This window comes from Capricornis sumatraensis, chromosome 2 (assembly GCF_032405125.1).
Source record: "Capricornis sumatraensis isolate serow.1 chromosome 2, serow.2, whole genome shotgun sequence".
Taxonomy (NCBI): Eukaryota; Metazoa; Chordata; class Mammalia; order Artiodactyla; family Bovidae; genus Capricornis; species Capricornis sumatraensis.
Genome location: NC_091070.1, coordinates 9,468,059 through 9,481,249, shown reverse-complemented (window position 1 = coordinate 9,481,249; position 13,191 = coordinate 9,468,059).

Here is a 13,191-nt window from a genome sequence, read left to right as displayed (position 1 = left end):
GTTTATGTGATAATTTGATTAATGTCTAATTCAACAGGTAGATATTAAAATGAAAGCAGAGGTTTTTATTTTTTCTTTAACTTACTACCTGGGGGATGTGTGTGTATGTGCTCAGGTGTATCTGACTCTCTTTGACCCCATGGACTGTAGACCACCAGGCCCCTATGTCCATGGGATTTTCCAGGCAAGAACAGTGGAGTGAGCTGCCAATTCCATCTCCAGGGTATCTTCCTGACCCAGGGATCGAACCCTCATCTCCTGCATCTCCTGAATTGCAGGCAGATTCTTTTAACCTCTGACCCCTTATTACCTGGCACTGTGACTCATATGTAGAAAGTGTTGGAATAAAATTTGTGAATGTAAAAGATAAACATATGTTATTTCATTTGATAACCTCAGTAATCCAATCAACAGGTAGTGAGTATTCACAGAAAATACCAACAACCAGAGATAAAGCTAACATTTTGTCATCTTCATTGATTTTTTTTTTTTTCTCTTTTTTTGCCATGCTGAGCGGTATATGGGATCTTGGTTCCCTAACCAGGGATTGAACCCATGTCCCTTGCACTGGAAGTATGGAATCTTAATCCCTGGACTACCAGGGGAGTCCTAAAGCTAGCATTTTGTTTCATGACACATATAAAATTCTTGTGGACAAATAAAACTATGACTTACATTAGTTCAATAGTTGTATTCTGTTATAGATACCAATATTAAATAGTTAATTCCTTCCTACTAGAGATTTAGATTGTTTCCATGTTTCCACCATTGTAAATAATTCTCTAATAAATACATGTGTATATTTTCTGTGATTTAAAACAATAACCTTATCTTTTAAAACCCTTCCTAATTTCTAATTTCTTGTTATTACTGTTTTTGTGTTTCTACCCTTTTTACTTGATTAGGCTAGCTTGTGGCTTATCTGATCAGAGGGTTTTATATTTTCCAAGGAACAGACTTTGAAATAAATGCTTTGGCTATTCTGTTTGTAACTTCCTAATTCATTTATTTATATGCCAATATTTTATTAATTCCTACCTTCTATTTTTGCTAAATTGTATGTTTGGCATTCTTTTTATATTCTCTTGCATTAACTGCCTAGTATATTCTTTCTTCCTTAAAAGCATTTACAGTTACGCATTTGCCACTAAGTACAGTCAAGGTCACATTTGTTGTTTTGATAATTCATGTCCTAAATTTTGGATTATGATGTATAACTTGATACTTTGGTACTTGAATACTGTGATAAAAGTTTATTTGAAAAGTACACAAATCATGACTGCTCAGGTAGAAGAATTTTCCCAAAATGAACACACTCAATGTACACTCCACCCATTTCCCCTCTAAATGTTATTTTCTAGATTTATTGCTTTGTAGTGAGAGAATGCAATTTGCACGTTGCTGTTTGAAGGAGAAGAGGGAAACTTATGCTTCTTGTGGTCATCTCACTGTCACTTTCAAGAGCATAAAGGAAAAAATCTGTGTTTCATACACTCAGTTTATTCTTAAAAAACTCACCTGTCAGTTAAGTCACATGGTTTGCCTTGGGAAGGTGGAGTCAGAGAGGGCTATGGAGTAGTGACTTTGCAGAAGGAAACAAAGGGTACTTGGCCTGTCAGCAATGCTTGTCATTTTTCATATATTTATTTTTATTCATTTGCCTTTAATTTAGAATCCGATAACTAAATAAGTTGAGTTTATGGTCATGCTCAGTGACCTCAGTCATGTCTGACTCTGTGCAACCCTGTTGGTTGTAGCCCACCAGACTTCTCTGTCCATGAGATTCTCCAGGCAAGAATACTGGAGTGGATTGTTATGCCCTCCTCTGGGGGATCTTCCTGACCCAGGGATCAGACTGAAGTCTCTAGGTGGATTCTTTACTGCTGAGCCACCAGGGAAGCCCTAAATTTATGGTGCTACTTTATTAATTCAGGAGTCTCTGGGCCTTGGGAATACCAGAGCACCTGACCTGCCTCTTGAGAAACCTATATGCAGGTCAGGAAGCAACAGTTAGAACAGGACATGGAACAGTAGACTGGTTCCAAATAGGAAAAGAAGTACGTCAAGGCTGTATGTTGTCACCCTGCTTATTTAACTTATATGCAGAGTACATCATGAGAAATGTTGGGCTGGAAGAAGCACAAGCTGGAATCAAGATTGCCAGGAGAAATATCAATAACCTCAGATATGCAGATGACACCACCCTTATGGTAGAAAGTGAAGAGGAGCTAAAAAGCCTCTTGATGAAAGTGAAAGTAGAGAGTGAAAAAGTTGGCTTAAAGCTCAACATTCAGAAAACGAAGATCATGGCATCTGGTCCCATGACTTCATGGCAAATAGATAGGGAAACAGTGTCAGACTTTATTTTGGGTGGCTCCAAAATCACTGCAGATGGTGATTGCAGCCATGGAATTAAAAGATGCTTACTCCTTGGAAGGAAAGTTATGACCAACCTAGATAGCATATTGAAAAGCAGAGACATTACTTCGCCAACAAAGGTCCGTCTAGTTAAGGCTATTGTTTTTCTTGTGGTCATGTATGGATGTGAGAGTTGGACTGTGAAGAAGGCTGAGCACTGAAGAATTGATACTTTTGAACTGTGGTGTTGGAGAAGACTCTTGAGAGTCCTTTGGACTGCAAGGAGATCCAACCAGTCCATTCTGAAGGAGATCAGCCCTGGGATTTCTTGGGAAGGAATGATGCTGAAGCTGAAACTCCAGTACTTTGGCCAGCTCATGTGAAGAGTTGACTCATTGGAAAAGACTCTGATGCTGGGAGGGATTGGGGGCAGGAGGAAAAGGGGACGACAGAGGATGAGATAGCTGGATCACATCATGGACTGGATGGACGTGAGTCTGAGTGAACTCCGGGAGTTGGTGATGGACAGGGAGGCCTGGCGTGCTGCGATTCATGGGGTTGCAAAGAGTCTGACATGACTGAGCGACTGAACTGAACTGAACTGAACTGGGCCTTACATAGAGGGTACCTGCATGGGCAGAGTCTGTGTTTAGTGAGGGCATGTTTCCTAGGTCATAAATGCCTTCTTGCTGTGATCACACACAGAGGAAGGGCGTAGAGAGCTCTCTTGGGTGTGGAGTCTCTTATAAGGGCTCTAATCCCATTTATGAGGCCCACCCACATGACCTAAGCGTCTCCCTAGTGCTCTACCTCCCGATACTGTCACACGGGGCATTAGGGTTTCAACATATGAATTCTGAGGGTGATACTCATTCAGACAATAGCAAGTCCCTTTGGTACTAATATCTGGCCCCCAATTCAAATTTTATGGCACAAAGATCACACTCCTTAAATTTCCAGCACTTTATATTCTTCTGTTTATTTTGGGTGAGTTCTGATTTAGTGAATAAATATTTGCATTAAAGTACTGTTTGACCTGAAAATTACCTTTCTCATTTCAAAGATAAGTTCTGAAACTATGAACTGATACATTCTGAAATTAGAAGTATAAACGTGCTTATAATGACCTGAGTTCTCAGATTTAAATATTTTTTCCCCTCTGGATTACTCGGAGAGTCATATCTGAAAAATGTGCATGGTTTTATGTCAATATTCTAATATCTATATATAGTTTTTGTTATAATTTATTCAAAATTTTCCCTTATAAAATTCCGCTGACATATTCTAGGTCATTTGCATTTTTCTTGGACTTTTGTATCTCAAAGTGAATGGTAACACCACACCATCATTTAGATACTTTGCTTTTCTGTAAATCCTAAAGTCATTCGACAGGCCCAGGAGATTCATAGGCATGGATGCTTATCAGAAGTATTACTGAAGAGCCCATCTTTCCCTGGCTGGCATCTATTTCCCTTGCTCAGTATGCTATTAGACTGTCGTGTTTAAACATTTCTTTCTTTAGAAGAAATAAAAGCAAATTAAAAATATGTATAGCTAAATCTTGCCAGGCTTAGCCTTCCACTATGCTTAGATTAAATGTTAAAGGAATTTGAATAAAAGCATGAACTTTCAGTTTTTAAGCATGAAGAGTTGATAGAGAAAAGTTATCAGTTATATAGGATTGAGGCCACTCTCTAGTTTCCTTTGGTGGCTGGGTGGCGTACAACTCCAGTGCTTAGACTTCAGAATGTGGCTCTACACATAGGTTTGTAATTCTTTAATGAACTATTTTGAAGACAGTTATTACTGTTACAGTTAATTCCATAAAGCCAGTATTGTTCAGATTTTGAAAGGTACAACGCTTCAAAGATACACACCATGGCCTTGGAAAATATCCTTCCTACCCAGATTCTGCTTTGCTTAATAATTTGGCATGAATTTAGGCATTTGTCAAACTTGCCCTATTTTGGCTTCATTTTTGATGCCGTAGGGCTTCCCTGGTTCGATCCCTGGGTCAGGAAGATCCCCTGGAGAAGGAAATGGCAACCCGCTCCAGGATTCTTGCCTGGAGAATCCCATGGATGGAGGAGCCTGGTGGGCTACAGTCCACGGGGTTGCAAAGAGTTGGACACGACTGAGTGACTTCACTTTCACTTTCACTTTGATGCTTTACCTCTTAACCTGTTTATATTTAAAATTAAGAGAATGGTATGGTAAATGAGTCTTGCTGCCTGGAATCTAGACCAGTGCAATGGCTGTCCTTAATACTCCTTCCAAAGATAGAAACGTTTGATTAACATGGAGAGAAAGAGAAATAATAGCAGAGGATGAAGGAATGGCTAAATGGGTTAGGTAAACGTGGGAAATTCAATATTACATGGAAGAAGCTAAGAGCAAGAGATAATCTCATTTTTTACCTCAGTTGCACCTGATGCCTGAGAGGAGGAAATCCGTATATTGCTGAGGCCACTTTAACATTTGGAAGTTGACAAAATGAAATGCAAGGTTACCAACCTGAGTGACATCACCCTAAAAGATGTTTTCTTATGATGATGAACTAGACTATAAAGACTGGGTAGCATTCTAGTAATGTGCCAGTGGCTTTTGAATTGTCTATTGTTCTGCTTAAGCTGTCCAGGGTCAGAAACCAAAGCTTGAACTGTTACATACTGAGAAATGTGTGCTGGGTCTCATCATCTTTTTTTTTTTTTTTTTTTTTTACCCAGAGCTCCTAAATTCCTTGTAATTTGAGGGGGATGGGAATGATCTGAGTAATTTACATAGGCATCCTAAATCTCAGGAAATTTCCTGGGTGATAGCAGCAGCTTTGGTTCTAATGAGGTGACTTTTGGTGGGTGCATGGATAGTTCCTGGATGAGGTCTGCTCACCAGAAAGACAAAACTGTGACTTTGCTGTTGTTCAGTTGTTCAGTCATGTCCGACTCTTTGTGACCCTATGGACTGCAGCGCACCAGCCTTCCCTGTCCTTCACCATCTCCCGGAGCTTGTTCAAACTCATGTCCATTGAGTCAGTGATGCCATCCAAACATCTCATCCTCTGTCATTCCCTTCTTCTCCTGCCTTCAGTCTTTCCCAGCATCAGGGTCTTTTCTAATGAATCGGGTCTTTGTATCAGGTGGCCAAAATATTGGAATTTCAGCTTCAGCATCAGTCTTTTCAATGAATATTCAGGATTGATTTCGTTTAGGATTGACTGGTTTTATCACTTTGCTGTCCAAGGAACTCCTAAGAGTCTTCTCCAACAGCAGTTTAAAAGCATAAATTCTTTGGTGCTCAGCCTTTTTTATGGTTCAGCTCTCACATCCATACATGACTACTGGAAAAAGCATAGCTTTAACAGTACAGACTGTTGTTGGCAAAATAATGTCTCTTCTTTTTAATATCCTGTCTAGGTTGGTCATAACTTTTCTTCCAAGGAGCAAACGTCTTAAATTTCATGGCTGCATTCACCACCTGCAGTGATTTTGGGGACAAAGAAAATAAAGTCTGTCATTGTTTCCATTGTTTCCCCATCTATTTGCCATGAAGTGATGGGACCAGATGCCATGATCTTAATTTTTTGAATGTTAAGTTTTAAGCCAGCTTTTTCACTCTACTATTTCACCTTCATCAAGAGCCTCTTTAGTTTCTCTTCTCTTTCTGTGATAAGGGTGGTATCATCTGCATATGTGAGGTTATTGATATTTCTCCTGGCAATCTTGATTCCAGCTTGGGCTTTATCCAGCCCAGCATTTTGCATGATGTACTCTGCATAAAAGTTAAATAAGCAGAGTAACAATAAACAGCCTTGACATACTCCTTTTCCTATTTGGAACCAGTCTGTTATTCCATATCTTGTTCTAACTGTTGCTTCTTGACCTGCTTACAGGTTTCTCAGGAGGCAGGTAAGGTGGTATGGTATTCCCATCTCTTTAGGAATTTTCCACAGTTGTTGGTGATCCGCACAGTCAAAGGCTTTGGCATAGTCAATGAAGCAAATGTACATGTTTTTTGGAAATCTCTTGCTTTTCCTATGAACCAATGGATGTTGGCAATTTGATGTCTGGTTTCTCTGCCTTTTCTAAATTCAACTTTTACACCTGGAATTTCTCAGTTCATGTACTGTTGATGCCTATCCTGGAGGATTTTGAGCATTACTTTGCTAGCGAGTGAGATAAATGCAATTGTGTGGTAGTTTGAATATTCTTTGGTCTTGCCCTTCTTTGGGATTGGAATACTCACCTTTTCCAGTCCTGTGGCCACTGCTGAGTTTTTCAAATTTGCTCACACACTGAGTGCAGAAGTTTAACAGCATCATCTTTTAGGGTTTGAGATAGCTTAGCTGGAATTCAATACCTCCACCTGTTCATAGTAATACTTCCTAAGGCCTACTTGACTTTGCACGCCAAGACATCTGGCTCTAAGTGAGTGATCGCACCATTGTGATTATCTGGGTCATTAAGATCTTTCATTAAGATATTTTTTTGTACAGTTCTTCTATGTATTCTTGCCATCTGTTTTAATATCTTCTGCTTCTGTTATGTCCTTACCGTTTCTGTCCTTTACTGTACCCATCTTGGCATGAAATGTTCCCTTGGTATCCCTTACTTTCTTCAAGAGATCTATAGTCTTGCCCATTCTACTGTTTTCCTCTATTTCTGTGCATGGTTCACTTACAAAGGCTTTCTTATCTCTCCTTCCTATTTGGAATTCTCCATTTAGTGGGAATATCTTTCCTTTTCTCCGTTGTCTTTCGCTTCTCTTCTTTTCTCAGATATTTGTGAGGCCTCCTCAGACAACCATTTTGCCTTTTTGCATTTCTTTCTCATGGGGATGGTTTTGATCACTGCCTTCTGTACAGTGTTACCTCTGTCAGTTCTTCAAGCACTCCTGCCTATCAGATCTAATCCCTTGAACCTATTTGTCACTTCTAATGTATAATTATAGGGAATTTGATTTAATTCGTACTTGAATGGCTTAGCGGTTTTTCCTATTTTCTTCAGTTTAAGTCTGAATTTTGCAATAAGGAGTTCATGATCTGAGCCACAGTCAGCTCCCAGTCTTGTTTCTGTGGACTGTATAGAGCTTCTCCATCTTTGGCAGCAACAAATATAATCAATCTGATTTCAGTATTGACCATCTGGTGATGTCCATGGGTAGAGTTGTCTCTTGTGTTGTTGGGAGAGGGTGTTTGCTATGACCATTGAGTTCTCTTGGCAAAACTCTGTTTGCCTTTGCCCTGCTTGATTTTGTACTCCAAGGCCAAACTTGCCTGTTACCCCTGGTATCTCTTAACTTCCTACTTCTGCATTCCAGTCCCCTATGATGAAAAAGACATCTTTTTCTTTTCTTTTTTTTTTTTTTATTGTTAGTTCTACAAGGTCTTGTAGGTCTTCATAGAACCATTCAACTTTAGCTTCTTCAGCATTAGTGGTTGGGGCATAGACTTGGATTACTGTGATAGTAAATGATTTGCCTTGGAAATGAACCAAGATCATTCTGTCATTTTTGATATTTTCCAACCTGGGGATGAGATGAGTCAAAGGGACTGATCACCTCCAGGGAATTTGACTTTGAAGACCAGTGGGATTTGATTACAGAACTTCCATGGGACTGGGGAAATGGAGACTCTTGGAGGGCTGAAACAAAATCTTATGCACACCAGGACCCAGAAGAAAGGAGCAGTGACCCCAGAAGAGTCTGAGCCAGACTTGCCTGTCAGTGTCCAGGCTGCTGGGTCAGGAGCACTGATTACAACAGTCCTGGGAGATGGGTGCGCTGACATCAGTCATTTTGAAGAACGTCTCTATTATTCCTACCATAGTTTTGCCTCAGGCCAAACTACAGGGAGGGAACACAGCCCCACCTATCAGCAGAAAATTGGATTAAAGATTTACTGAGCAAGACTCAGTTTTGCCCACAGGCAGCTCCTCCCATCAGGAAGCTTCCACAAGCCTCATATCCTCATCCATCAGAGGGCAGACAGAATGAAAACCACAATCACAGAAAACTAACCAAACTGATCACATGGATCATAACCTTGCCTAGCTCAATGAAACTGTAAGCCATGCCATGTAGGGTCACCCAAGACTGATGGGACATGGTGGAGAGTTCTGACAAAACGTGGTCCACTGGAGAAGGGAATTGCAGATCATTTTAGCATTCTTGCCTTGAGAACCCCATGAACAGAATGAAAAGGCAAAAAGATAGGACACTCTTACTACAGGTCAGTAAGAGCAGAGAGAGAGAGAGAGAGAGCTCTAGAAGAATGAAAAGTCTGAGCCAAAGTGGATTCAACACCCAGTTGTGGATGTGTCTATCTGTGAAAGTAAAGTCCGATGCTGAAAAGAACAGTGTAGCCTAGGAATCTGGAAAGTTAGTTCCATGGATCAAGGTAAATTGGAAGTGGTCAAACAGGAGATGGCAAGAGTGAACATCAACATTTTAGGAATCAGTGAACTAAAATGGACCAGAATGGGTGAATTTAATTCAGATGACCATTATTATCTACTACTGTGGGCAAGAATCCCTTGGAAGAAATGGAGTAGCCCTCATAGTCAACAAGAGTCCAAAATGCCATTTTTGGGTGCATCTCAAAAACAAAAAAAAATGATTTCAATTCTTTTCCAAGGCAAACCATGACTAGAAACTTCTAATTTTCAGTCCCACAATCTATCCTCAGGGGAGGGGAAATGGACTGGAGATTGAGTTAAAAAGTGATCATGCTTATTTGGATGAGATGGTTGGATAGTCTCACCTACTCAATGGACTTCAGTTTTAGCAAGCTCTGGGAGATGGTGATGGATAGGCAAGCCTGGCATGCTGCAGTCCATGGGCTCGCAAAGAGTCAGACATGACTGAGCGACTGAACAACAGCATGCCTGTTTGATGAAGCCTCCATCAATATCCCTGAAGCATGGGTTGAGAGAACTTCCAGACGCTGAATACATCCATGTCCTGGGAGAGTGGTGGACCCAAACTTCACAGGAACAGAAGCTCCTGTACTGAGAACCCTTCCAGAATTTGCCCTATATACCTCTTCATCTGAATGTTCATCTATATCCCTTATTATATAATAAACTGGTATGCTTGTTTCCCTAAGGTCTCTGAGATATTCCAGTAAATTATCCAACCCAAGGAGAGGGTTGTAGGAACCTATGATTTGTATCCACTCAGTTAGAAGTTGGGTGGTCTGGGCTTGCAGTGGCCATCTGAAGTGGGGAAAGTCCTTGGGAGTTAGTCCTTAGCCTGCAGGATCTTCAGTTAACTCCACATAGACAGTATCAAATTTGACTTGTAGGGCCCTCAGCTGCAGTTGGAGAATTGGTTAGTGTGGGGAAAAATATCCACATATTATGTGTCAGAATTCAAATATTTACAGTATAGTACAAAAAAGAAATAATTTCTTCCTTAAAATGAAAATAGGTTTGTCTTTGTCTTTTCTCAGGACCCAAAACAGTGGATCAGTTCAGTAGAGAGGGAGGAAAAAATCTTTAGAGCAGTTGTCATTACCTAACCAAAACAACCTACTCTCTCTATTCTTAGTGAACTTGATTGGAATTTGATTCACACAGCAATTTTATTTAATGTCCATTGTTTGCCATTATCAAAGTCAATAACCATAGATACTTTATTAAAGGAACAATAGCTACTGTGGACGTTTCGTGTTATAGTCCATTTTATAGTTATCTGTGGTTGAAGAGCTGTTCAGAATTTTGAGAGAGTTAATACATTATTAACATTTCAAGGGATGGAATAATTACTGTCAACTTGGGAATTAAAAAAAAAATATCTTCACAGAGGAAGTGGCTTTTATTTGTAGTCTGGAAATCTCCAATAGGGGACTGAATCACAAATGTAAAGTTTTTAGAACATTAAATGGTGATGAAAAATCTGTTGCCTCATGGAAAAGATCCAGCAGTGATGAAAAGAATGAAGACACAAGGCGCTTTTTAATAACATTCTGGAAAGTAAGCTGAGGTAAAAATAAGTCACAGTTTCAGAGCTGAAAAAAGATTATCTTCATTCAAGAGAAAGTTAAAAAAAAAAAAGAATAAAGTGTTGAAATATCTCATGTAAAAAAAAGAGTTGAGAGTAAGAAAAGTATATATTTGCAGATGGAATGCCATTTTGAGGGAGAGATGGCAGAGTGCTCTTTATCATGGCAGTGTAATGTGATGGTGAAAAGATTCAAATAGGTAGCAAGTTTATAAAGCATCATTTAATGGAAAAGAATATAGATATTCACAATATGAACATTTGCACAAGTGCACAGTTGTAAAAATTGCCTATTTTTATGGCCCTGTAGATTCTCCTAACTCTTCAAGTCTGAGTCCACATGCCTACTTGTCTGCCTACTAGTGAGAAACACAGCTATTTTCTGAGTATTTCAATGATATTTGATGAGTCAAAGACCAATATATTTGGAGCAGCTTCCAGTAGGTCAAATTTTAGGTTTGTCTGGGGCTCATTCTTACAGCATAAGAAAGAAATAGATACTTAACATTCTAACACTCAAACAGGTGTAAAGTACTGGCTGGATTAATTTATATTAGTTGATTATGTATTTCATGTGTACATATGTACATGTGTACATCCTCAGTTTACGGTTAAGAAAATAGAGATACACAATGTAAAGATGTCTTCTTAGTAAAATGCAGTGAACAATGTTTTGCTGAGCAACAGAACTAAAGGCCTGATTGATAATTGATGGAGGAAGTTTCAGTAAGAATGACTGTGACGTTTTCCCACTAATACTTGAACAGCTTGTGAGCATGAGTGAAGAATGTGACTTTGTGCAGTCTATTCAGGGTTAGGATATAATGAACCAATATGAGTAAATGATGTGACCATTCAAGTGAGTATTGTGACAGTGAGCAGAGTAACTGACCAAGACCAGGCAGAGAGGCAAGTGACTCTGGAAAAGAGGAACATGCAATGTAGAGTTAGAGACGGAAGGACTAGACGTAATAGAAGGTATAAAAAATATGTACAACAGAGCAAATGAGTAGAGGAACTGGAGAGATGAAAGGCATGGTCGAGGTGGGGAAATTCGGAGTTTTAGAACTTGGAGGTGGAGAAATTTCAAATAAAGTCAGCCTCAAGGTATGGCAGACCAAAAGAAATGAACTTGATGCTTGCTGGAGTTCAGGAAGTCAGGGGTCAGTGAGGTTGGCATTTTAGGGGTCACTGACATGGAGGTAAATTACCACTAGTGGTCATAGAGGAAGTGATGGACTGGAAGCTCGTGCATATCTGGGTAAGTCATAGGAGTTCACAGGATTGTGATAAGATTGAGAAGTGGGTGATTTAAAAAACAGGATGACAACAACTCATATGTCACCTTCCTAGATTGGAAAATCTTGATGCTGCCCTGGGTGAGAGCTCAGATTTTAGATAGCGGTACTTTAGATTTAAGCTCCTCCCTATGGGCATCTTTTGAACATGGCACAACCTGCACAATTATAGCCACACTCATAGATGATATGAACTCTAAATGAGAAAAAGTCTTGAGAGGTTGTAGAATATTAATGGTCAGCCAAAACTTTTCAGATGCGGAATCACATCCCACAGAGTCTTACAATATATCAGATCATGTGTATACATTCTCCCATCCTTCAGTTCAGTTCAGTTCAGTTGCTCAGTCGTGTCCGACTCTTTGTGACCCCATGAACTGCAGCACGCCAGGCCTCCCTGTCCATCACCAACTCCCGGAGGAGTTTGCTCAAACTCATTTCCATCGAGTCAGTGATGCGATCCAGCCATCTCATCCTCTGTCGTCCCCTTCTCCTCCTGCCCCCAATCCCTCCCAGCATCAGAGTCTTTTCCAATGAGTCAACTCATCGCATGAGGCGGCCAAAGTATTGGAGTTTCAGCTTTAGCATCAGTCCTTCCAACGAACACCCAGGACTGGTCTCCTTTAGAATGGACTGGTTGGATCTCCTTGCAGTCCAAGGGACTCTCAAGAGTCTTCTCCAACACCACAGTTCAAAAGCATTAATTCTTTGGTGCTCAGCTTTCTTCACAGTCCAACTCTCACATCCATACATGACCACTGGAAAAACTGTAGCCTTGACTAGATGGACCTCTGTTGGCAAAGTAATGTCTCTGCTTTTCAATATTCTATCTAGGTTGGTCATAACTTTCCTTCCAAGAAGTAAGCATCTTTTAATTTCATGGCTGCAATCACCATCTGAAATAATTTTGGAGCCCCAAAAAATAAAGTCTGACACTGTTTCCACTGTTTCTCCATCTATTTGCCATGAAGAGATGGGACTAGATGCCACGATCTTAGTTTCAGTGGGATAAATAGCTTTTACTGCAGTGGTTTGCAAGAAATGGTATATACTCTCCCTGAACGTGAAAGGCAGGTTTCACTTAGAAGGGAAATTGGAAAGGATAAGGTTTACTGCAGTACTATATTCAGGGCCGGCTGATGGAAGGACCTGGGTAGAAAGAGCAGGAATAGGCTGGAGTTTCTAGAACTGAGATTCCAGTGAGAAATATCAGGAGAATAGGAGTGTGGGCTCAGAAAATAGGACACAAATGAACAAAGGCAGAAACAGACTCACAGACATGGGAAACAGACTTGTGGTTGCCAAGGGGGAGAGTGAGCTGAGGAGGAGGGATTGGGAGTTTGGGATTAGCAGATGCAAGCTATCATATACATATCTATATGCATATACATATGCATATACGTATATGTATGGGTTACCCGGTGCCTCAGTGGTAAAGAATCCACCTCCAGTGCAGGAGAGGCGGGATATAAGGGTTGGATCCCTGGGTCAACCCACTGAAGAGCCCCTGGAGGAGGCAATGGCAACCCCTCCAGTA